The sequence below is a fragment of the Hyla sarda genome, chromosome 2, assembly GCF_029499605.1.
Source record: "Hyla sarda isolate aHylSar1 chromosome 2, aHylSar1.hap1, whole genome shotgun sequence".
Taxonomy (NCBI): Eukaryota; Metazoa; Chordata; class Amphibia; order Anura; family Hylidae; genus Hyla; species Hyla sarda.
Genome location: NC_079190.1, coordinates 64,971,919 through 64,998,747, shown reverse-complemented (window position 1 = coordinate 64,998,747; position 26,829 = coordinate 64,971,919). Strand labels below are relative to the sequence as shown.

The window sequence follows — 26,829 nt, the reverse complement described above, 5'->3', positions numbered from 1 at the left end:
AAAAAGTCCTTTCTATCTAAATGCTTCACATATTCTAGTGATTCTTTTAAAAGCAGATCAGGATAGTCCTTATCTCTAAACTGGTTTGTTAAAGATGTTGCTTCTTCCCACAATTTCACGTTAAGTGTACAATTTCTTTTTAATCGGCGAAATTGTCCCCTAGGGACATTCGCCAACCATCTTGATAGATGGCAACTTGAATAACCTATATAACTGTTCTTTGCGGTGGGCTTTTGATAGGTGTTACAGACAAGTCTTCCCTGATCCGCTTTTATTTGTAAGTCTAAAAAATTAATACTCGACTGACTAATAGTGGACATGAAGTGAAGATTAACGTGATTATTGTTTAAGTGAGAAATAAATAATTCTAAATCAACTGTGCTCCCATCCCAAATCAAAATAATGTCGTCTATGTACCGCTTCCAGAGCACCAGGCTTGCGCCGAGGTGGGGCAAGATGTTTAGCTCCTCCCACGCCGCCATAAACAAATTGGCATAACTCGGCGCAAACCTGGTGCCCATCGCGGTACCGACTAATTGTAAATAGTGATCACCCTCAAAATAAAAATAATTGTGCGTCAAAATAAAATAAATAGCCTCCGTGATAAAATTAATTTGTGGTGTTTTAATGTGACCCTCCTCCAAAAATTTCTTAACTGACTTAATCCCTACATCATGTTGTATGATAGTATAAAGGGAGGAGACGTCAAGTGTTGCTAATATGAATCTTTCGGACCAATCAAATCCTTCAATTAATGCTATAACTTGCGTAGTATCCTTCAAATATGAATGGGTCTTTATAACAAAGAGCTGTAGAAATCTATGTACGTACTGGGATAGGTTCGAAGTTATCAAACCTGTCCCAGATACAATTGGGCGTCCCGGGGGGTTGATGAGACGTTTATGTGCCTTAGGGAGACAGTAGAAGATGGGAAGGCGTTCGGGAGTACCAATAATGAATTTATGTTCTCCTTCACTAATAATTCCGTCTTCCACTGCCCCCCTACATAGTGTTTGTAATTTTTCACTGTATATGACAGTGGGATCCTGTTTTGATAAGTAGTGGTATCTTCTAATTGCCTTAAACATTCTGCGTTATAGTCTGGGGTATTGAGGATCACCACCCCACCCCCCTTATCGGCGGGGCGGATCGTGATCCCCTCTGCTGTTTGAAGTTCTTTGATAGCTTGTCTTTCTTTGAATGTTAAATTATCTTTTTGGCGAGATGTGTTATTAATTTTTCTGAGATCTTCTACTAATTTTTTAAAGGTGGTAACTTTTTATGGGAATTATTAACTTTTTAAAGGTGGTAACTTCAGTTACCACCTTTAAAAAATTAGTAGAAGAAGATCTCAGAAAAATTAATAACACATCTCGCCAAAAAGATCATTTAACATTCAAAGAAAGACAAGCTATCAAAGAACTTCAAACAGCAGAGGGGATCACGATCCGCCCCGCCGATAAGGGTGGTGGTGATCCTCAATACCCCAGACTATAACGCAGAATGTTTGAGGCAATTAGAAGATACCACTACTTATCAAAAATTAAAACACTGTCATATACAGTGAACAATTACAAACACTATGTAGGGGGGCAGTGGAAGACGGAATTATTAGTGAGGGAGAACATAAATTCATTATTGGTACTCCCGAACGCCTTCCCGTCTTCTACTGTCTCCCTAAGACACATAAATGTCTCATCAACCAACCGGGACGCCCAATTGTATCTGGGATAGGTTCGATAACTTAGAACCTATCCCAGTACGCAGATAGATTTCTACAGCCCTTTGTTATAAAGACCCATTCATATTTGAGGGATACTACGCAAGTTATAGCATTAATTGAAGGATTTGATTGGTCCGAAAGATTCATATTAGCAACACTTGACGTCTCCTCCCTTTATACTATCATACAACATGATGTAGGGATTAAGTCAGTTAAGAAATTTTTGGAGGAGGGTCACATTAAAACACCACAAATTAATTTTATCACGGAGGCTATTTATTTTATTTTGACGCACAATTATTTTCATTTTGAGGGTGATCACTATTTGCAATTAGTCGGTACCGCGATGGGCACCAGGTTTGCGCCGAGTTACGCCAATTTGTTTATGGCGGCGTGGGAGGAGCTAAACATCTTGCCCCACCTCGGCGCAAGCCTGGTGCTCTGGGAGCGGTACATAGATGACATTATTTTGATTTGGGATGGGAGCACAGTTGATTTAGAATTATTTATTTCTCACTTAAACAATAATCACGTTAATCTTCACTTCACGTCCACTATTAGTCAGTCGAGTATTAATTTTTTAGACTTACAAATAAAAGCGGATCAGGGAAGACTTGTCTGTAACACCTATCAAAAGCCCACCGCAAAGAACAGTTATATAGGTTATTCAAGTTGCCATCTATGAAGATAGTTGGCGAATGTCCCTAGGGGACAATTTCGCCGATTAAAAAGAAATTGTACACTTAACAAGAAATTTTTGGAAGAAGCAACATCTTTAACAAACCAGTTTAGAGATAAGGACTATCCTGATCCGCTTTTAAAAGAATCACTAGAATATGTGAAACATTTAGATAGAAAGGACTTTTTTGTAGTGAAAGAAAAGGAAATTAGTGACCAATCAAACATGAAAATAGTAATCCCATTTAATAATTCCCATAAAAAGGTAGAAAGAATATTTAATAAACATTGGCAAATACTTAACCTCTTCAGGACATAGGGCGTATGGATACGCCCTGCATCCCGAGTCCTTAAGGACCGAGGGCGTATCCATACGCCCGTGGGAATTCCGGCCCCCACCGCTAGCCGGTTGGGGACCGGAGCCGGATGCCTGCTGAAATCGTTCAGCAGGCATCCCGGCATATCGCCCAGGGGGGTCATTATGCCCCCCCATGTCGGCGATCGCCGCAGATCGCTGGACAATTCAGTCCAGCGATCTGCAGCGATTCCGGGTCAATCGGGTCTCCGGTGACCCGGTGACCCGGAATTACTGGCTGTTCGGGGCCGTCTCTGACGGCCCCGAACAGCCAGAGCCTGCAGGGGTGAGGTGGCACTGGTGCCACCTCACGATCGCCCTGATTCGTCGGCCGGATTACCGGCCGACCAATCAGGGCGCCTGCTGCGGGTGTCACTCCCGCACCCGCTCCGCCCCTCTTCCGGAGGACGTGAGCGGGTGCGGGAAGACGACCCCCGGTGCTGGGGACCCCGATCCCCGGCGCCCCTGTTGGGATCGGGGCCCCAGGAGCAGCGGCGGCGGCGAGGGACAGTCCAGCGATGAAGCAACAGCAGGAGGTGAGTGACAGCCTCCTGCTGTTGCTTAGCAACAGCTCCCAGCATGCAAAAAGGGCATGCTGGGAGCTGTAGTTATGCAACAGCAGGAGGCAGACCACCACAACTCCCAGCATTCCCTTATGGGCATGCTGGGACTTATGGTTTTGCAACAGCTGGAGGCACATTCTTTCTATGGAAAAGTGTACCTTCAGCTGTTGTCTAACTACAACTCCCAGCTTGCACAAACAGCTAAAGTGCATGCTGGGAGTTGTAGTGGTGCATCTGCTGGTTGCATAACTACAACTCCCAGCATGCCCGTTGGCTGTCGGTGACTGCTGAGAGTTGTAGTTTTGCAACAGCTGAAGGCACACTGGTTGTGAAACTCAAGAGTTTTTTTTTTACCTAACTCAGTGTTTCACGACCGGTGTGCCTCCAGCTGTTGCACACTACAACTCTCAGCAGTCACCTTACACCATGCACCGTACATGCTGGGAGTTGTAGTTTTGCAACAGCTGGAGGCACACTGGTTGTGAAACACTGAGTTAGGTCACAAACTCAGTGATACATAACCAGTGTACCTACAGTTGTTGCAAAACTACAACTCTCAGCAGTCACCGACAGCCAACGGGCATGCTGGGAGTTGTAGTTATGCAACAGCTGGATGTCCCCCCCAATGTGAACGTACAGGGTACACTCACATGGGCGGAGGATTACAGTAAGTATCTGGCTGCAAATTTGAGCTGCCGCAAACTTTCTGCTGCAGCTCAAATTGCCAGCGAGAAACTACTGTGAACCCCCGCCCGTGCGACTGTACCCTAAAAACACTACACTACACTACCACAAAAAATAAAATAAAAAGTAAAAAACACTACATATACACATACACCTACACAGCCCCCCTCCCCAATAAAAATGAAAAACGTCTGGTACGCCACTGTTTCCAGAACGGAGCCTCCAGCTGTTGCAAAACAACTCCCAGTATTGTCGGACAGCCGTTGACTGTCCAGGCATGCTGGGAGTTTTGCAACAGCTGGAGGCACCCTGTTTGGGAATCACTGGCGTAGAATACCCCTATGTCCACCCCTATGCAATCCCTAATTTAGGCCTCAAATGCGCATGGCGCTCTCACTTTGGAGCCCTGTCGTATTTCAAGGCAACAGTTTAGGGTCACATATGGGGTATCGCCGTACTCGGGAGAAATTGTGTTACAAATTTTGGGGGGTATTTTCTGCTTTTACCCTTTTTAAAAATGTAAAATTTTGGGGAAAACAAGCATTTTAGGTAAAAAAAAAAAAAAATTTTTACATATGCAAAAGTCGTGAAACACCTGTGGGGTATAAAGGTTCACTTAACCCCTTGTTACGTTCCCCGAGGGGTCTAGTTTCCAAAATTGTATGCCATGTGGTTTTTTTTTGCTATCCTGGCACCATAGGGGCTTCCTAAATGCGGCATGCCCCCAGAGCAAAATTCGCTTTCAAAAAGCCAAATGTGACTCCTTCTCTTCTGAGACCTGTAGTGCGCCAGCAGAGCACTTTTCACCCCCATATGGGGTGTTTTCTGAATCGGGAGAAATTGGGCTTCAAATTTTTAGGGGTATTTTCTGCTATTACCCTTTTTAAAAATAAAAATTTTTTGGGAAAACAAGCATTTTAGGTAAAATTATTTTTTTTTTTTTACATTTGCAAAAGTCGTGAAACACCTGTGGGGTATTAAGGTTCACTTTATCCAATGTTACATTCCCCGGGGGGTCTAGTTTCCAAAATGGTATTCCATGTGGTTTTTTTTTGCTGTTCTGGCACCATAAGGGCTTCCTAAAGGTAACATGCCCCCCAAAAACCATTTCAGAAAAATGTACTCTCCAAAATCCCCTTGTCGCTCCTTCCCTTCTGAGCCCTCTACTGCGCCCGCCGAACATTTTACATAGACATATGAGGTATGTGCTTACTCGAGAGAAATTGGGCTACAAATACAAGTAAAAATTTTGTCCTTTTACCCCTTGTAAAAATTCTAAAATTGGGTCTACAAGAACATGTGAGTGTAAAAAATGAAGATTGTGAATTTTCTCCTTCACTTTGCTGCTATTCGTGTGAAACACCTAAAGGGTTAAAACACTTACTGAATGTCATTTTGAATACTTTGGGGGGTGTAGTTTTTATAATGGGGTCATTTATGGGGTATTTCTAATATGAAGACCCTTCAAATCCACTTCAAACCTGAACTGGTCCCTGAAAAATACTGAGTTTGAAAATTTTGTGAAAAATCGGAAAATTGCTGCTGACCGTTGAAGCCCTCTGGTGTCTTCCAAAAGTAAAAACACGTCAATTTTATGATGCAAACATAAAGTAGACATATTTTATATGTGAACCAAAAAAAAATGTATTCGTAATATCCATTTTCCTTACAAGCAGAAAGCTTCAAAGTTAGAAAAATGCTAAATTTTCAAATTTTTCATCAAATTTACGGATTTTTCACCAAGAAAGGATGCAAGTATCGACAAAAATTTACCACTATGTTAAAGTAGAATATGTCACGAAAAAACAATCTCGGAATCAGAATGATAACTAAAAGCATTCCAGAGTTATTAATGATTAAAGTGACAGTGGTCAGATGTGCAAAAAACGCTCCGGTCCTTAAGGCCAAAATGGGCTCCGTCCTGAAGGGGTTAAACAAGATCGTGATATAGGTTGATCTTTACCAACCCGTCCTCCTATAGTATTTACCAGAGCCCCAAATTTGGGGATAACAATAGCCCCTACAGTTAAACCACCAATTCAGAAAAAAGGTACTAGCTCATGGTTTAGTACAAAGGGTTTTGTTAGGTGCAATATGTGTGCCAATTGTATTAAAACAAAGGGTCCTAAAAAAACAGTAGAAATACACTCCCACACAAATTCATTTAAATGGAAAATAAATTAGCTAATTACGTGTAGTACAAAGGGAGTTATTTATTTGATTGAATGTGGATGCAAAAAACATTATATAGGGCGAACAAAGAGACAATTAAAAATGAGAATTGCTGAACACCTCAATAATATAAAAAAAAAATCTTTAACACCCACTTTCAGCACATTTCATCACATATCACAATAGCAGTGTTCACTTCTGTTGGTCTTCAGGTTGTGAAACAAGATTGGAGGGGAGGGAGCTATATGATAAAGATGTCCAGAGCGGAGAGTAAAAAGATCTTTGAATTTGCCACATTGGAACCTGGAGGACTTAACTGTAGTTTCGAACTGTTTGGATTTTTGTAGGGAGCGGACTTGACCCTGACTACCGCCTTGTTTAATTTAGGGGCGCTGGCCACGGTCGACTCCGCTACCACAATTAGCATCATGGTTCTGTGTAATATATATTTATATATTTTTATATCTTTATATATTTTTTACTTTAGGTCTGATGTATATTTAATTTCATTTTATATATACATTTATGTTTTTTTATCACTTCTTTATTTTTATTTCTATTCCTATTTTTTATCATTGTTTATTTTTGATTTCTTTTCTGTTGTTTTCTTATGATTATTTTTATTTTTATTTTCATTTTCATTCCTATTTTTATTTTTATTTTCTATTTTTATCTATTTTTATCATTCTTTATTTTTTATTTTTATCTTTATTTTTATTTTTCATCTTTATTTATTTTTATTATATTTTATTCTATTCTTTATTTTATTATTATAATTTTTTTCAAAGTAAAAGATTTTATTAGTTTTCAAAACAGAAAGATAACAACAGTGACAATAATCATTCTGAGTAGTATTTTATTATTATTATTATAAAATCTTTTATTTTCTTTTATTTTTCTTTTCATTTCTATCCTTATCTTTATTTCATATATTTATTTTTATTCTAAATATCTTTCTTCTTTTACACTTTTATCTATTTCTTTTGATATACTTTTACATCCTTATCATCTTCACTTATATCCTTTTTCACTCATTACTCCTTTTTCCCAACACGATTTGGTATATATTCTCATTGTATGTATGTGTCCTATTGATATATATTCCCGTGGCCTTTGCCTCTGTGACCTATGTATCTCTTATGACACATCGTAATCTCTGTTAAAATCTTGGTCCTACTGAACGTGAACAGTCTCTTATTCCAGTTAGATATAATCTAATCCATAACACATTTTCCAAGTGTCTTCATCAATTATATACCGTGCAAAATAAAAAGGCAGCTGACTCTCAGAAACACACACTCCTACTGAAGAAAGGGTCGATATTTCAGTACCCTGAAACGCGTCTAGGAAATATATGCCATCCTTGTGTGCGATTTTATACCTGGCAGTTGCAGTTTTATCCAATACACCTTGCAGAGAACCTTTGCGGTCAAGCATCTGCGGCTCCTGTTCCATCTCCACCTCTACTCCGGTGAGGCCGTTGTTCCAGCAGAGCTCCCAGTGACGTCACACGCCAACTCCACGAGGCTGACTACTGGAGTACATCAGAGAACCGGCAAACAGCTTTTGCCCCTGATTGGATCTAAACGTGGACTGCCTAAACATCAGATACCGGTGAGCGCATCATTTCTACCTTTAAAGCGCTTTTACAACCCTGTGCATACAGACGGGCAGCTTAATACAACGGGTCCGGTGCTGTCCGGACCAGCTGCCACTACCACCTGCAACACTGCTAGTCAGCGCCTGCCAGCGCAGACTAGTACTGGCATTAGTCCACGGACTTTCTGTTGTATCTAATACTGCTGGAACTTTTAACATCTGAACTTTTATCATCTCTACTTTTGGCGGAATTACCACAATTCTGATATCTTTACACCAAAAGGATAACACTGCAACACTGTTCCATAATAATTGCCATTAATATCAATTACTATTTATCCTCCTTGAAAGTACAGTTTTTGGTGGTTTATATACTCATCTCTTCACAAGGAATCATTTATTGTTAAGATTTATTATATTTGTTATATGAACGCACACTAGAGGCATCAGTAATTATTTTAGTGTATTTTATTTTATTTGTTCGATCACCCCATATGGCCCTGTGAGGGGATCATCTTAATCATTTTATAATTGATGTGATATTATATTAAATATTACTGTTAATTGAAGCACGGTCTATTTCATTTATTATTCTATATACACTTTCCTTGAGGTTTTGGGTAAATATTTTTGTTATAGATTTTCCTTTTTTGCACCTAGGGTATAGGTGCCTACCCAATATAACCTCGGATTTAGTGTATTAATTGTGAGCTGCACTTATTCTTTTTCTTTAGATTTGTAAATTACTTCTATTAAAAAATCTTAATCCTTCCAATAGTTATTAGCTTCTGAAGTTTTCTGTCTAACTGCTCAATGATGATGTCACGTCTCGGGAGCTTTGCATGATGGAAGAATATCCCCATAGGAACTGCACAGCTCCCGGGACGTGAGTCATCAGAGAGCAGTTAGACAGAAAACAACAACTCAACTTCAGAAGCTAATAACTATTGGAAGGATTAAGATTTTTTAATAGAAGTAGTTTACAAATCTGTTTAACTTTCCGGAGCCAGGAATACCCCTTTAAAGACATCAAGGGCTTGGGAACATCCCCCTGTGCGAAAATCTGACACAATTTGTGCCACATAACTGGCTTACGACACTTGCACTATGCTTACAATGTTTTTTAAATGCTTTTTAGACCCTTCTCAATCTCAACCAAAATAGGTGGGGCTTAAATTGATGTTGTGCAGAAAATTCTGGACATTTGTTACAGCAAAGTAAGCTAATAAATGTTGTGAACATACAGGGTCAGGGTCTCAGTGCAGACACAGCTCTGCATGTGGCATACATAACTTAGGCTGCATTCACATCTCTGTTTTACACTACGAGTGCCGGATCCGGCTGGGGGAGGGGAAAACCGTGCGCTCCCATACCCCAGCCGGACCAGCGCTAAACTCCATTCACTTTAATGAGCTGACCGGAGTCAAACGGTGACTCATTTTTGACCCGTATCCAGTTTTGTGACTGGACCTAAAACCGTAGTATACTACGGGTATGGTAGCGCACAGTTTACCCCTCCCCAAGCCGGATCCCATAGTGTAAAACCGAGATGTGAATGCAGCCTTATCCATCTGAAAATTTATTTTATCTGCACAAAGATATCTAATAAACCTCTACAACCACATCAGATGGGGAGTGTCTTCCTTACCTACACTGTATCTATGATGATTTTCTAAGCCTTGTTACGATGCTGGATGTGGATCCTACTACCCTGTGTGGTAATGACTCAGACCGTATTGGGGAGCGGAGTCTAAGGTGCCACTGTACTTCACCAGAGCCGCCGCAAGGCAGGATAGGCATGCTGTGGCAGGGGACACCCAGGTCGCCACCCCCGACACGGCTCGACCACACAGGTAGCTGGGCAAGACGAGGTTCCAGAGGATGAGGCAGACGTGTAGTCAAACTTATCAGGAGGTCAGGGCAGATGGCAAAGGTGCATAGTCAAATAACGTAGCAGGAAGGTCTGGATACACAGGAAGAGGCAAACAGGCAAAAGGAATGCTTCATCTCAGGCTAGGAGCACTGAAGATCCGGCAGGGAAGTGGGGGAAGATGAGAACTCTGCCCAAGGAAGTAGAACTACCCAGTCATCTTGACGAGAAGAAATTAAATGACGGAGATAATCTCCTAAAGCCTGATTCACCCTCTCGACCTGTCCATTGGATTGGGGATGGTATGCTGAGGAGAAATCCAATTTAACTTGAAGATGAGAGCAGAGAGCCCTCCAGAACTTGGAGACGAATTGAACACCTCGGTCGGAGACAATATGGGAAATCACTATCGCCGGAAGAGAGATTTCACTTCATGCATGCTGTGGCCATATGCGCATGCAGAGTAGAGGTGTTATACTGCAGAGTGGAGCTCTATTCTGCAGCATAGGAGCCTAAGTACATGGGGAGGAAGGGCTTCATATGAAGATTAAAAGACAACACAGGCTTGGGAACGTCCCCCTGCATGAAAATCTGACACAATTTGTGCCACAAAAGTGGCTTACAACACTTGCACTATATTGGGGAGTGGAGTCTAAGGTGCCACTTGTCTTCACCAGAGCCGCCGCAAGGCTGTGGCAGGTGACATCCAGGTCACTACCCCCAACACGGCTCGACCACACAGGTAGCTGGGCAAGACGAGGTACCACAGGATGAGGCAGAAGCGTAGTCAAACTTACCAGGAGGTCAGGGCAGGCGGCAAAGGTGCGTAGTCAAATAACGTAGCAGGAAGGTCTGGATACACAGGAAGAGGCAAACAGGCAAAAGGAATGCTTAATCTCAGGCTAGGGGCACTGAAGTTCCGGCAGGGAAGTGGGGAGGAGATGGCATAACATATGGGATGGACCAGACACCAATTTAAATCTAGAGAAGGTGCCGCACGCGGCCTAGGAGGGGGGAGGCGTGCGCGTGGGGAAGCAGAGAGCAGGGCAGCAGGAAGAAAGCCACGGGCCACAGAAGCGGCAGACGGTGGGGCTCCCTGTCTGGGTGCGGGACCGGAGCGCTCGCCGTGACAAGCCTTAGCCAGTTTGGTTCTGACTAGACTGTAATGAGGAGTCTCAGGAGGTTTTGTTCATCCTAAATCCCTGCATGAACTTTCTCAACTGGCTCCAGAAAGTTGAACAGATTTGTAAATGACTTCTATTAAAAAATCTTAATCCTTCCAATAATTATCAGCTGCTGAAGTTGAGTTGTTCTTTTCTGTCTGGCAACAGTGCTCTCTGCTGGCATCTCTGCTTGTCTCGGGAACTGCACAGAGTAGAAGAGGTTTGTTATGAGGATTTGCTTCTACTCTGGACAGTTCCCGAGACATCAGAAAGCACTTAGACAGAAAAGAACAACTCAACTTCAGCAGCTCATAAGTACTGAAAGGATTAAGATTTTTTTAATTGAAGTAATTTACAAATCTGTTTAACTTTCTAGAGCCACTTTATATATAAAAAAAGAGTTTTTTCCTGGATAGCCCCTTTAATCCTTCCAGTGCTTATCAGCTGCTGTATGCTCCAAGGGAAGTTCTTTTCTTTTTGAATTTCTTTTCTGTCTGTCCACAGTCCTCTCTGCTGACACCTTTATCCATGTCAGGAACTGTCCAGAGTAGGAGCAAACCTCATAGCAACCTCTCCTGCTCTGGACAGTTCCTGACATGAACTGAGGTGTCAGCAGAGAGCACTGTGGTCAGAAAGAAATGAAATTCAAAGAGAAAATAACTTCCTCTGTAGTATACAGTAGCTGATAAGTACTGGAAGGATGAAGATTTTTTTAATAGAAGTAGTTTACAAATCTGTTTTAACTTTCTGGCCCCAGTTGATTTAAAATAAATTGTTTTCCACTAGAGTACCCCTTTAAGACAGAAGTGTAACTAAGAACAAGGCTAAGCTCAGGTGTTATCAGAATCAGGAGTCAAGAACAGTGTCAATAAGACAGAAGCATTGATCAAGCAAAATTATACATCTTGAGCTTCAGGTGCAGAAAAGGAGTCAGCTTTAAAGGGGTACTCTGGACCTAATACATCTTACCCCCTATATAAAGGATTGGGGGTAAGATGTATGATCTCGGGGGTCCTGCCACTGGGGACCCCTGCAAACTGTCATTCTGCACCCACCTTTGTGAGGCTCCGAATGTGAAGCGTGACGACCACGGGGCTGGAGTATAGTGACGTCACGACTCCGCCCTCGTGTGACTTCCATAGACTTGCATTGAGGGGGCGGGATGTCACACGGGGGCAGAGTCGTGACGTCACAATACTCCAGCCCCGTGGTCGTCACGCTTCACACTAGGAGCCTCCAGCACTGCGGAGAGCTCACAAAGGTGGGTGCGGAAGGAAAGATTGCAGGGGTCCCCAGCGACAGGACCCCCGCGATTATGCATCTTATCCCCTATGCTTTGGATAGGGGATAAGATGTATTAGGGCCGGAGTACCCCTTTAAATAGGCCTCCAGGGCCTGACATTATATGCGGCCCTACCAACTTGATGCACCCATGTGGACAAGAGGGAGAGCTGCAGCTCAACCCAGCAGAGTCCAGAAAGAAGACCAAGGACATCATAGAAGTGGAAGAGCCATAGCCGCCTGCAGGGATTTGTGGTGGGGATTTGCAGTGTAAGTGAACAGAATAGCTGGTGATATTTAACAAATGAGAGTGAATTCAGAATAAATGTGAATGTATTTTCCATAGAAACAAAACTATTGGACAATTCCTTCAGTGACAGACTGCACCATAGGAAAGCGTGACATAACTGTTAAGAAATTTTACAAATATGTTTTTATTGTACGATTGACTGCACAACATGATGACATTGTTTTTACTGTATAGTAATAAGACATCGAGATCACCCTGGAAAAAAACGTAACGTGTCCATGAAGTCACTTATATGTCTTATGAAGTCACTGGAAAGAATGAATTTCCATTTTTAGGCAATGTAAGGATATTTGGTTCAGTGCAATAACTGAAGTCTGCTTTTATGTGGAGTCCAAAAAGTTATTGAAAATTCATCAAAGTTCAGTTCTTCAAGTATCATTGCTGTTTTGTGTTGATGTTTTTTTTATTTTTATTTTTTATTGTTTGACTTAGTTCATCATCTTTGCATTGGTTTTTGTTGTTATGAGTTCACATTATTAATCTTTTTTTTTTTATTAAAAATTACCTTTATCACCTTTTTTATCCTTATTTAATTTAAAAGGGGAGTGATTCAAACTTTTACAGCATTAAGGAAGGGGTTAAATGATCTTTATTCACTTTTTTTTTTTCACTTTTTTTTTTTTTTTTTTTGCAGTGTTATAGCTCCCATAGGGGGCTATAACACTGCACACACTGATCTTTTACATTGATCAATGGTTTCTCATAGGAAACCATTGATCAATGATTCTGCCGCTTGACTGCTCATGCCTGGATCTCAGGCACTGAGCAGTCATTCGGCGATCGGACAGCGAGGAGGCAGGTAGGGACCCTTCCGCTGTCCTGTAAGCTGTTCGGGTTGCCGCAATTTCATTGCAGTGATCCCGAACAGCCCCCTGAGCTAACCGGCAATGGTTTACTTTCACTTTAGACGCGGTGTTCAACTTTAATAGCGCGCGGCACCGCGATCAGTGCCGCGCACTATAAGCCACGGCTCCCGGCCGTTTGCTAGGTGCCGAACCCGACCCGCTATGACGCAGGGCCACGCCGTGGCCCCGCGTTATAGACAGGGAGCGGGTATGCCCTTCGTCCCCAACAGGTTAAAGGGGTACTCCAATGGAAAACAAGTGGACAAAAAATATTTTCAAAACCAACTGGTGCCAAAAAGTTAAACAGATTTGTAAATTACTTCCTTTCAAAAATCTTAATCCTTCTTATCAGATGCTGCATACTACAGAGGAAGTTGTGTAGTTCTTGTCACGATTCGGCTGGCTGGAGGTGGATCCTCTGTGCCAGAGAGGGATTGGCGTGGACCGTGCTGGTGGACCAGTTCTAAGTTGCTACTGGTATTCACCAGAGCCCGCCGCAAAGCCGGATGGTCTTGCAGCGGCGGTAGCAACCAGGTCGTATCCACCAGCAACGGCTCAACCTCTCTGACTGCTGAAGATAGGCGCGGTACAAGGGAGTAGACAAGAGCAAGGTCGGACGTAGCAGAAGGTCAGGGCAGGCAGCAAGGATCGTAGTCAGGGGCAACGGCAGGAGGTCTGGAACACAGGCTAGGAACACACAAGGAAACGCTTTCACTGGCACAATGGCAACAAGATCCGGCGAGGGAGTGCATGGGAAGTGAGGTATAAATAGGGAGTGCACAGGTGAGAATACTGATTAGGCCTGCTGCGCCAATCAGTGGCGCAGCCGGCCTTTAAATGGCAGAGACCCGGCGCGCGCGCGCCCTAGGGAGCGGGGCCGCGCGCGCCGGGACAACACAGACGGGGAACGGGTCAGGTACGGGAGCCGAGATGCGCATCGCGAGCGGGCGCGTCCCGCATCGCAAATCGCATCCCGGCTGGGAGTAATATCGCAGTGCACCCGGTCAGCAGGTCTGACCGGGGCGCTGCGAATGAGAGAACGATGCGAGCGCTCCGAGGAGGAGCGGGGACCCGGAGCGCTTGGCGTAACAGTACCCCCCCTTGGGTCTCCCCCTCTTTTTGGAGCCTGAGAACCTGAGGACAAGACTTTTGTCCAGGATGTTGTCCTCAGGTTCCCAGGATCTCTCTTCTGGGCCACAGCCCTCCCAATCCACCCAAAAAAATTTTTTTCCTCTGACCGTCTTGGAGGCCAGAATCTCCTTCACGGAGAAGACGTCAGAAGAACCGGAAACAGGAGTGGGAGAAACGAGTTTGGGAGAGAAGCGGTTAATGATGAGTGGTTTAAGGAGAGAGACATGGAAGGCATTGGGAATACGAAAAGAAGGAGGAAGAAGGAGTTTGTAAGAGACAGGGTTAATCTGGCACAAGACTTTGAAAGGACCAAGATAGCGTGGTCCCAGTTTGTAACTGGGGACACGAAAGCGGACATATTTAGCGGAGAGCCATACCTTGTCTCCGGGAGCAAAAATGGGGGGAGTTCTTCTTTTCTTATCGGCAAATCTTTTCATCCGGGATGAAGCCTGTAAAAGAGAATTTTGGGTCTCTTTCCATATGGTGGAAAGATCACGAGTCACTTCATCCACAGCGGGCAAACCAGAGGGCAAGGGGGTAGGGAGGGGGGGAAGAGGGTGACGGCCGTACACCACGAAAAATGGGGACTTAGCAGAAGACTCGGAGATTCTGAAGTTGTATGAGAATTCGGCCCATGGTAGAAGATCTGCCCAGTCATCCTGGCGGGAGGAAACAAAATGCCGTAAATAGTCACCCAGGACCTGATTAATTCTTTCTACTTGCCCATTGGATTGGGGATGATTAGAAGAAGAGAAGTTTAGTTTAATCTTGAGCTGTTTACAGAGGGCCCTCCAGAATTTAGACACGAATTGGACGCCTCTATCCGAGACGATCTGCGTGGGCAAACCGTGAAGACGAAAAATGTGTACAAAAAATTGTTTTGCCAACTGAGGCGCTGAAGGAAGACCAGGAAGAGGAATAAAATGTGCCATCTTGGAAAATCGATCAACGACCACCCAAACAACTGTGTTGCCACGGGATGGGGGTAAGTCTGTGATAAAGTCCATACCAATCAGTGACCAAGGCTGTTCGGGGACAGGCAGAGGATGAAGGAGACCAGCAGGCTTCTGGCGAGGAGTCTTATCCCGGGCACAGACAGTACAGGCCCGCACAAAATCAACAACATCCGTCTCCAGAGTCGGCCACCAATAAAAACGAGAGATGAGTTGCAAGGATTTTTTGATGCCCGCATGGCCTGCGAGGTGGGAGGAGTGTCCCCATTTGAGAATCCCGAGACGCTGGCGTGGAGAAACGAAGGTCTTCCCTGGAGGCGTTTGCCTGATGGAGGCTGGAGAAGTGGAGATCAGACAGTCCGGAGGAATGATGTGTTGCGGAGAGACCTCTACTTCAGAGGCATCAGAAGAACGAGAGAGGGCATCGGCCCTAATGTTCTTGTCAGCAGGGCGAAAATGAATTTCAAAGTTAAAACGGGCAAAGAACAACGACCACCTGGCCTGGCGAGGGTTCAGTCGTTGGGCAGACTGGAGATAGGAGAGATTCTTGTGATCAGTGTATATGATAACTGGAAATTTTGATCCCTCCAGCAGATGCCTCCATTCCTCAAGCGCCAATTTAATGGCCAGTAGTTCTCGATCCCCGATGGAATAGTTTCTCTCCGCCGGGGAGAAGGTCCTAGAAAAAAAACCACAAGTCACAGCATGCCCGGAAGAATTTTTTTGTAGAAGGACAGCTCCAGCTCCCACTGGGGAGGCATCTACCTCCAATAGGAAGGGTTTAGATGGGTCAGGTCTGGAGAGCACGGGAGCAGAAGAAAAGGCAGACTTGAGATGTTTAAATGCGTCTTCCGCTTGTGGAGACCAGGACTTGGGATTGGCATTTTTCTTGGTTAAAGCCACGATAGGAGCCACAATAGTGGAAAAGTGTGGAATAAATTGTCTGTAATAATTGGCAAACCCCAAAAAACGTTGGATAGCACGGAGTCCGGAGGGGCGTGGCCAATCTAAGACGGCAGAGAGTTTATCTGGGTCCATTTGTAGTCCCTGGCCAGAGACCAAGTATCCTAGGAAAGGAAGAGATTGACATTCAATGAGACATTTCTCCATTTTGGCATAAAGTTGATTGTCCCGAAGTCTCTGAAGAACCATGCGGACATGCTGGCGGTGTTCTTCTAAGTTGGCAGAAAAAATCAGAATATCGTCCAGATAAACCACAACACAGGAATATAAGAGATCACGAAAAATTTCATTAACAAAGTCTTGGAAGACGGCAGGGGCGTTGCACAGGCCAAAGGGCATGACCAGATACTCAAAGTGTCCATCTCTGGTGTTAAATGCAGTCTTCCATTCGTCCCCCTCCCTGATGCGGATGAGATTATAAGCCCCCCTTAAGTCCAGTTTGGTAAAGATGTGGGCACCTTGTAGGCGATTAAAGAGTTCCGAGATAAGAGGTAAGGGGTAGCGGTTTTTTACCGTGATTTTATTAAGTCCGCGGTAGTCAATGCAAGGGCGTAGGGAGCCATCTTTTTTGGACACAAAAAAAAATCCAGCTCCGGCAGGAGAGGAGGATTTGTGGATAAAGCCCTTTTTTACATTTTCCTGGATGTACTCCGACATGGCAAGAGTCTCTGGAGCAGACAGAGGATAGATTCTGCCCCGGGGTGGAGTAGTACCCGGGAGGAGGTCAATAGGACAGTCATAAGGCCTGTGAGGGGGTAAAGTCTCCGCTTGCTTCTTGCAAAAGACGTCAGCATAGTCCATATAAGCCTTTGGAAGACCGGATACAGGGGGAACCACAGGGTCATGGCAGGGAGTACTGGGAACCGGTTTAAGACAGTCCTTGAGACAAGAAGTACCCCAGTTCTTGATTTCTCCTGTGGACCAATCAAGGGTTGGGGAATGGCGTTGAAGCCACGGTAATCCAAGAAGAATTTCAGAAGTGCAGTTGGAGAGGACCAAAAATAAAAAATTTTCATGATGAGGTCCGATGCACATTAGGAGAGGTTCCGTGCGGTAACGCACGGTACAGTCCAATCTTTCATTGTTAACAGAATTGATGTAGAGGGGTCTGGCGAGACTGGTCACTGGGATGTTGAACCTGTTGATGAGAGAGGCCAAAATAAAATTTCCTGCAGATCCGGAATCCAGGAAGGCCATAGCAGAGAAGGAGAGGGTAGAGGAAGATATCCGCACAGGCACAGTAAGGCGTGGAGAAGCAGAGTTGACATCAAAAACTGTCTCACCCTTGTGCGGAGTCAGCGTACGTCTTTCCAGGCGGGGAGGACGGATAGGACAATCCTTCAAGAAGTGTTCGGTACTGGCGCAGTACAGGCACAGATTCTCCATGCGGCGTCGTGTCCTCTCTTGAGGTGTCAAGCGAGACCGGTCAACTTGCATAGCCTCCACGGCGGGAGGCACAGGAACGGATTGCAGAGGACCAGAGGAGAGAGGAGCCGGGGAGAGAAAGCGCCTCGTGCGAACAAAGTCCATATCCTGGCGGAGCTCCTGACGCCTTTCGGAAAAACGCATGTCAATGCGGGTGGCCAGATGAATAAGTTCATGCAGGTTAGTAGGAATTTTTCGTGCGGCCAGCACATCTTTAATGTTGCTGGATAGGCCTTTTTTAAAGGTCGCGCAGAGGGCCTCATTATTCCAGGATAATTCGGAGGCAAGAGTACGGAATTGGATGGCGTACTCGCCAACAGAAGAATTACCCTGGACCAGGTTCAACAGGGCAGTCTCAGCAGAAGAGGCTCGGGCAGGTTCCTCAAAGACACTTCGAATCTCCATGAAGAAGGAGTGTACAGAGGCAGCGACAGGGTCATTGCGGTCCCAGAGCGGTGTGGCCCATGACAGAGCTTTCCCAGACAGAAGGCTGACTACGAAAGCCACCTTAGACCTTTCAGTAGGAAACTGGTCCGACATCATCTCCAAGTGCAGGGAACATTGTTAAAGAAAGCCACGGCAAAACTTAGAGTCCCCATCAAATTTATCCGGCAAGGATAAACGTAGGCCGGAAGCGGCCACTCGCTGCGGAGGAGGTGCAGGAGCTGGCGAAGGAGATTGTTGCTGGAGTTGCGGTAATAGCTGCTGTAGCATCACGGTCAGTTGAGACAGCTGGTGGCCTTGTTGCGCTATCTGTTGCGACTGCTGGGCGACCACCGTGGTGAGGTCGGCGACAACTGGCAGTGGGACTTCAGCGGGATCCATGGCCGTATCTACTGTCACGATTCGGCTGGCTGGAGGTGGATCCTCTGTGCCAGAGAGGGATTAGCGTGGACCGTGCTGGTGGACCGGTTCTAAGTTGCTACTGGTATTCACCAGAGCCCGCCGCAAAGCGGGATGGTCTTGCAGCGGCGGTAGCAACCAGGTTGTATCCACCAGCAACGGCTCAACCTCTCTGACTGCTGAAGATAGGCGCAGTACAAGGGAGTAGACAAGAGCAAGGTCGGACGTAGCAGAAGGTCAGGGCAGGCAGCAAGGATCGTAGTCAGGGGCAACGGCAGGAGGTCTGGAACACAGGCTAGGAACACACAAGGAAACGCTTTCACTGGCACAATGGCAACAAGATCCGGCGAGGGAGTGCAGGGGAAGTGAGGTATAAATAGGGAGTGCACAGGTGAGAATACTGATTAGGCCTGCTGCGCCAATCAGTGGCGCAGCGGCCCTTTAAATGGCAGAGACCCGGCGCGCGCGCGCCCTAAGGAGCGGGGCCGCGCGTGCCGGGACAACACAGATGGGGAATGGGTCAGGTACGGGAGCCGAGATGCGCATCGCGAGCGGGCGCGTCCCGCATCGCGAATCGCATCCCGGCTGGGAGTAATATCGCAGCGCACCCGGTCAGCAGGTCTGACCGGGGCGCTGCGAATGAGAGAACGCTGCGAGCGCTCCGGGGAGGAGCGGGGACCCGGAGCGCTCGGCGTAACAGTTCTTTCCAGTCTGACCACATTGCTCTCTGCTGACATCTCTGTCCATGTTAGGAACTATCCAGAGTAGAAGAAAACCCTTATAGCAAACCTCTCCTGATCTGGACAGTTCTTGACACGGATAGATGTGGCAGTACAAAGCAATGTGGTCAGACTGAAAAGAACTACATCACTTCCTCTGAAGCATACAGCAGCTGATAAGTACTGGAAGGATTAAGATTTTTTAATAGAAGTAATTTACAAATTTAACTTTCTGCCACTAGTTGATTTGAGAATATTTTTTTCCACCAGAGAACCCCTTTAAGTAAGCACTGTCAGATTGAAGAACTTTTTATATGTTGTGAATCTTGGCAAAACAGTAACCTTTCTAATATACTTTACAAAAAATGTTATCTCCTTTTTATAGAAATCACGGTTTATAAAAAAAAAAAAAGACTAGAGGTCCCCATACCATCCAGAACATAATACTGACCAGCTGCAGAATCATCTTTTTCCATGCTGAAGCACAGACTGGGACAAAGTCCTGTAAGTTAGAGTGGGCTTTGTGTTTTATAGTGCTGGTTTACTTTTGTATCTACATAGATAAAACTCAATGGGGGAGATTTATCAAAACCTGTCCAGAGGAAAAGTTGCTCAGTTGCACATAGCAACCAATCAGCTCACTGCTTTTATTTTTAACAAGGCCTCTGCAAAATGAAAGAAGCGATCTGATTGGTTGCTATGGGCAACTGGGAAACTATTCCTTTGCGCAGGTTTTGATAAATCTCCCCCAACGTGTGTATATGTGTATGTATATATGTGTGTATGTTCCAGCATCACGTCCAAACGGCTAAAGATATTAATATGAAACTTGGCACACATGTTACTTATATGTCAACAACAAACATAGGATAGGTGATTTAACCCTTACTCACCCCCATTTGCCAGGGGCGGGGTTTATGTTTAAAGTTCCATACAAGTCAATGGGAAATATATTTTACTGCATAACTTCCAAATGTCTGGAGATATTTCAAAAATACTTGGTCACATGTTACTTATTTGTCCACTTAAAATATAGGATAGTTAATTTAACCCTTAACTACCCCCATTTGTGAGGGTCGGGGTTTTTGTTTAAAGTCCCATGCAAATCAATGGGAAATGTATGTTCCCACATAACTTCCGTACGGCTGGAGATATTTCAGTACATGGTACACATATTACGGGTCGGGATAGGAGGTCGGGATAGGAGGACGGGATAGGAGGTCGTGATAGGAGGACGAGATAGGAGGACAGGATAGGAGGACAGGATAGGAGGTCGGGATAGGAGGTCGAGAATAGAGGACGACATAGGAGGTCAGGATAGGAGATCGACATAGGAGGTCAACATAGGAGGACGGGATATGAGGACGAGATATGAGGACGGGATAGGAGGTCGAGATAGGAGGACGAGATAGTAGGTCGAGATAGGAGGTCGAGATAGGAGGACGAGATAGGAGGACGGGATAGGAGGACGGGATAGGAGGTCGAGATAGGAGGTCGAGATAGGAGGTCGAGATAGGAGGTCGAGATATGGTGAAGGGATAGGAGGTCGGGATAGGAGGACAGGATAGGAGGACGGGATAGGAGGTCAAGATAGGAGGTCGAGATAGGAGGTCGAGATAGGAGGTCGAGATAGGAGGTCGAGATAGGAGGACGGGATAGGAGGACGGGATAGGAGGTCGAGATAGGAGGTCGAGATAGGAGGTCGAGATAGGAGGTCGAGATAGAAGGTCGAGATATGGTGAAGGGATAGGAGGTCGGGATAGGAGGACAGGATAGGAGGACAGGATAGGAGGACAGGATAGGAGGTTGGGATAGGAGGACAGAATAGGAGGACGGGATAGGAGGTCGAGATAGGAGGTCGAGATAGGAGGTCGAGATAGGAGGTCGAGATAGGAGGTCGAGATAGGAGGACGGGATAGGAGGACGGGATAGGAGGACGGGATAGGAGGTGTTGATAGGAGGTGTTGATAGGAGGTAGAGATAGGAGGACGGGATAGGAGGACGGGATAGGAGGTCGAGATAGGAGGTCGGTATAGGAGGTCGAGATAGGAGGTCGGGATAGGAGGTCGGGATAGGAGGTCGGGATATGAGGACAACATATGAGGATTGCATATGAGGTCGAGATATGATGATGGGATAGGACATCCGGATAGGAGGTCGGGATATGAGGACGGGATATGGGGCTGGGATAGTATGTAGTAGCATTACAATCATCGTTCATACTTTTAGTCGAATATAAATACCAATTGTCAGTCAAGGAAAGGAAAGAAACATCAAATGTCATATATAATTTATTTAATGCATAGTCTTATGTGTTAAACTCAAGAAACAAAAACAGGTAATATAATCCTGTTTTCATAAAATTTTAGAACTGATGGACATCATACTCTATACTGTTGTTCATCTACAGCCTGATTAAGGACGTTTGTGATAATGCTCAGGACTCCGTTCCTCTATCCTAGGGAACGTACGTCGTGGACGACTTATGTCAAGTAAGGGGGCTTGTGGTGTCCCGGTACAGGGCCTGGTCCTGTCACTTGTCTAAGGTCCCTGCAGCTAGAGTCCCTCCATGTCTATTGGGCTCACCTGTAGGGCTTACCCATAGTCATCTTAAGTAAAGTGTGTACATATTAATTTAATGTATAGGACCTTAGTGGTCCCATGATACGCAGTTGTAGTATATAAAATGCTTAAGGACCTTTTGGAGGTCATGTGATGTACCCAAAGTTCATTGGGTCAGGACTTACAGGTTTGCCAACCAATGAGCTTTTGCCCAGCCCTCTTAATATATAAGGGTCTGCAGCCACTAAATTCTAGTCTCTTAGTTCCGGATTATCAAGCAAGCACAACATCTCAGCATCAGCATCAATTCAAGCTAGACCTGAAGCCTAACATCCAGCAGCCACATAACGTGAGTTACCAAAGCTCAAACTACTGAATCCTGTGTGACTACTATCAGCTCAAATATTCTAAAATAGTAGCACAGTGGCTAGCATCAAAAGCTCATTGCTTCCAAGTCCCAGCAAACCTGTGAGGAACCTGTGTCCCGGTTCACTCTTGAAAAGACTGTTATGTTCAATACCGTTGCATAAAATCGGCAAGTAAAAAGTTCCTTCAGTTTACTTCATAAAATCTGCTGTGGACATTCCGTTTTTTCTCCCTGCCGTTTGTGGGACGGTTGGCGGTAGGATCATTAACCCTAAGGAAACAGCACACTGGCGTCATGAGATTCAAGGGTTAATACCACCAGACCCTACACTATTACCGCAACACCCTAGACACCATTACTCTCCTCGCACCACAGTAATATGTACACAGTGACTCCATCAGCAGGAGAACAGAGGGGTCTGGACAGCTGCTTGGAGAGATTAACAAAAGGAGATACTGTTAGTCATATAATTGGCATTATAAATGTCCCCTTTCCCTTCCTGGCTGCCCCTGTCAAGCTAAGGGTTAAACTTGCTGGAACAAACCTTCATGATAAGAAGACAGGAACAGCAAGGAGGGAATGAATTCACCTCACAGCCACAACCCCTCATCCCCTCACAAACAGACTCCCTCAATACAGAAAGAAAGATCAGAATACCTGAGTGTCATAATGTGCAGCCCGGCTGCTTCTGCTCTCCGTCCTTACTGACAAGGAAGATTAATGGCCTCTCTACCTTACTCTGCTGTGCACGGCAGCAGGCTCCTGAATAATTAGGGCAGGCAGAGGGAGGGGATCTTCACTTAATACCTCTGGTGAGGTGTTTTCTTCTTTCTTCTCTGCGCTGTTCTATGGTGAGGAGCCAGGGCGGGTAGAGGATATAGGAGATGTGCCTGTGCGCAGCACAAGACACATCTCTTAAAGTGACAGTGGTGCCGGGCTGCTCACAGTGATGCGGTCAGCCCCCACAGCACTTTTGCAGGTAAATGTCAGCAACCCTGCGTGCGACTCAAATGCACCCCGCGTGCCATGAGCGGCATGCGTGCCAGGGGTTGCTGATCCCTGCTTTAGCATATTAATGTGGTACTGTCTCTGCCTCTGACCTTTCTCATAAAGGGCTACTACATATGTGGTGGGTTCTAGGAGCTGTAAAATGGGGAAGGGACCCTCCCAGGCAGCCTGCCACTTATTCTGCCCGATGGGTTTCAGAACCATTACCTTCTGTCCCACTTCATAGACCCGGTCCCTTGCATTGCGATCATACCAGTACTTCTGCCTGGACTGTGCTGCTGTGAGGTTGTCATGTACTAGCCCAGTCAATGCCTGCATCCTGTCCCTGAATCTCAGAACATACTCCACCACAGAAGTCTCAGGGGCATGTAGCCCCCCTTCCCATTCCCCCCTAACTAAATCTAAGGGTCCCCGCATTTTGCGACCATACAGGGTACCTCCCTGTAAGCGAATAACAAATTAGATAAATACTTTTTCAGTCTCTGCCCTCTGATTCTACAAAGGTTTTCAGCATTTGTCTCAAGGTCCCATTGAACCTCTCGCAGAGACCATTTGTTTGGAGTGGTATGGGCTTGCTACCAAATGCTGTACATTCATCTTCTTACAGAGAATTTGCATTAGATTGGACATGAACTGTTTGCCCTGATCAGTGAGCATTTCTCTGGGGAACCCAATCCTGCAGAATATACTGATCAGTGCATCTGCCACCTTATCTGCCCGGACGGAGGATAAGGCAACAGCCTCAGGGTACCCGGTTGCATAATCCACCAAAGAAATAATAAGGTGTTTCCCTGTGCTGCTGGGTATAGCTAGAGGCCCCACAATATCCACTGCCACTCATTCAAAAGGTACAGATATGACTGGTAGGGGCACTAGGGGAACACGAGTAACATCCCCAGACTTACCCACCCTCTGGCAGACATGACAGGATCTACAGTAATCTGCAACAGCAGTACCCATACCTGGACAGTAGAAATTGTGTGCCAACCTGGACTTTAACTTGGCCACTCCCAAATGTAATGCCAGGGGGTCTCATGGGCTAACCTCAGCAGCTCTTTCCTATACTGCCTAGGAACTAACTGCCTGTCTCTCTCCTGGGGCCCTAGCATGCCTTTGGAAAGGGACTCCCAGTACAAGATATTATTTTCCCAATATACCCAATGCTAATTTGTGTCAGCACCTGGCTGTTCAGCACGTTGTCTCAAGGAAAGGGTCACTGCGCAGAGCTTTCTGGAAATGCTCATTGCCCTCCCCCATCTCTTGGCATCAGGGAGCACATTTCCCTCAGGTGAACTAGCATCTCCCCCTTCCTCTGCTTTGGCTTGCAAGTCACACAGCTTGGCCCTTTCATCACCATCCTCCCTTGTTTTTACAGCTGCAGCCCGGGCACACTGCTGACGTGTTACCACTGCCACCATTGGTATGCCTCCCTGGGATTTACCTTCCTCCCCCTCAGTCCCAGACATAACAATGTTACAGGCATCATACTCAGGGCTATCACTCCTTCCCGCCTCTTCCTCCATCTCAGGTTCACAGGATTGGGACATATCACTCACTGCTGGTCCCACATCCTTACATGTCACCAGGGGCACACCAACCCCTGCCCCTAGCCCATCTTCACTAGGTTTTGGCATTGGTAATTCATTGTCATCACATTTTACAACAGACCCCATTTCACTTGGAAAACATCACTGGTTCACAGTTTTACATTTATCAATCGCCTGCACTCCCTTTCAGTTATCACATTTCACAGTGTCTCCAAAAGTCTTGCACAGTACCTCAGAACGAACCGGGCTCTCTCCTAGCCCATCTGGTGTGCAGGCAGTGTCCTCCGGAGCATAATGACAGATCATCCGACCCAAATCATTCCCCAGCAGAAAATGAACAGTGATGCCTTCAGAGACCCCCCCACCTGCCTCAAACCTTTGCCTGTACCCCAATCAAGATACACACGGGCCATGGGCACAGCAGGCCGCACACCTCCAATTCCTTTTAAAGCCATGGTTCATCCAGGGATGATGTCCTCTGTATCCACCACTTCAGACTGCACCAAGGTAAATGAGGCTCCAGAATCTCGTAAACCCACTGTCACCTGGTCACCCACAGTTACACTCTGCAGGTTATTCTCTCTTTCCTCCACCCCTCTGGACACCAGAAGAATGGTTGTGTGTCCTCCAGCTGCCGGTGGAGAATTCTTTTTGTTGGGGCAAGTGGAACTCAGGTGCCCAATCTTGTTGCATCTGTAACATCGGCAGGTGTCCCCCTGACCCAATGTTGCTTTTGGTGCTGATAGCAAGAATTTCCTGGCTGGCCTGGTGGTGCCCTGTGGTTGTGTGGCTCCCCTCCAAGTACTTTCTCCAGCTTGTGCAGATCCACACTTTGCTGTTGGTGCCCGGTTATTAGCAAAGACATCTCCTAGTTCTGCTGCTGTTCTTGGGCTTGCGGTCCAAAATCCCCTCTCTGGCTTCAAAGCTCCATGTTTGGAGGAACTGATCAAGGACCATCAAGTCCTCCAGGGCATCATTAGTAGTGACTCGTAGTCCATTGCCCGAATGCAGTCCTTAGCTGACCTGCATGTTCAGTGCAGCTTTCTGTGGCGCTTTGTAGCAAAGTCCGAAACTTTTTCCGATAAGCCTCTCGAGTCAGACTAAAACTTTTTAGCAGGAAAGAATTTATTGCCTCATAGTCCTGGTCACTTTCAGGGGGAAGAGAAGCAAACACATCAAGAGCTTTCCCTCGCAACTGTTGGGTTAGATATTGCCCCCACTGTTCCTTAGGTAGATGGAACTACAGACAAACCTTTTAAAATTCCCTCAGGAAAATATCCAGATCACCATCTTTCTCCAACATGGGGAAATGTTCCAAGCAAGGTTTGTGGTTTCCTTGATCCTGCACATCACTGTGTGCAGATAAAGCGTCCCTTTACAGCCTCAGAACCTTCAATTCATGACTGCGCTGGGCGTCTCTTTCTGCCACATCTTTCTCTGTGGCTCTTGCCTCTCTCTCTCTGCGGCTTGTGCCTCTCTCTCTGCGGCTCGTGCCTGGGCCTCTCTCTCTGCAGTTTGGTACTGGAGAAGCAATTGGAGTTTCATATTAGCATCCACATTCCCAAGGTGTTGTAAGGCAGTCCGCATATAAGAGTCCAAGGCCTCATGTGGAGTACTGTCCTGATAGGGAGTAATGTTGCTGCATTCCCCAGGAGAGTCCTTGGATGGCAGTTCCAGCTGTAGGACTGTGTCTCATGTCACTCACCTCTGCTGCATGGGCATCACACTCCACAAGATCAGCAATAAGTTGTTCCTTGTTCTTTCCCACACTAGGGATCTCCTTTTCTTGGCACATTAGCTCCAGTGCAGGATTGGACTGCTTGCAAAAGGCCCCCATTTTTCCGAGATGAGACAGAGGAGGTAAAACAGAACTGTTTTGCATGTCTTTTAATCCAGCACTGAGCTCTGTCTTTGGAATTTGTACACAAGAATATGTATGCAATTTCTTTTAGTGCTAACATTTCCATACAGGTAAAATCCAGCAAGCACTAAAAATCTCTAAATATATCCCGATGCCGCCACCAGTTGTCACCATCACACCCTGGTCCAGCTAAGACACTAGAGAGAG

The 26,829-nt window shown here is 45.7% G+C and overlaps 1 long non-coding RNA gene across 1 annotated transcript in view; it reads right to left on the bottom strand.

Annotated features, from left to right (window-relative positions):
* Positions 1-22,928, bottom strand: part of LOC130358554 (uncharacterized) — a 153,606-nt gene extending 130,678 nt beyond the window's left edge. The window contains exon 1 of the long non-coding RNA XR_008889566.1: positions 22,864-22,928. This is a non-coding gene — a long non-coding RNA (uncharacterized LOC130358554). The remainder of the gene's footprint in view (positions 1-22,863) is intronic.
* Between the last annotated feature and the right edge of the window lie 3,901 nt (positions 22,929-26,829).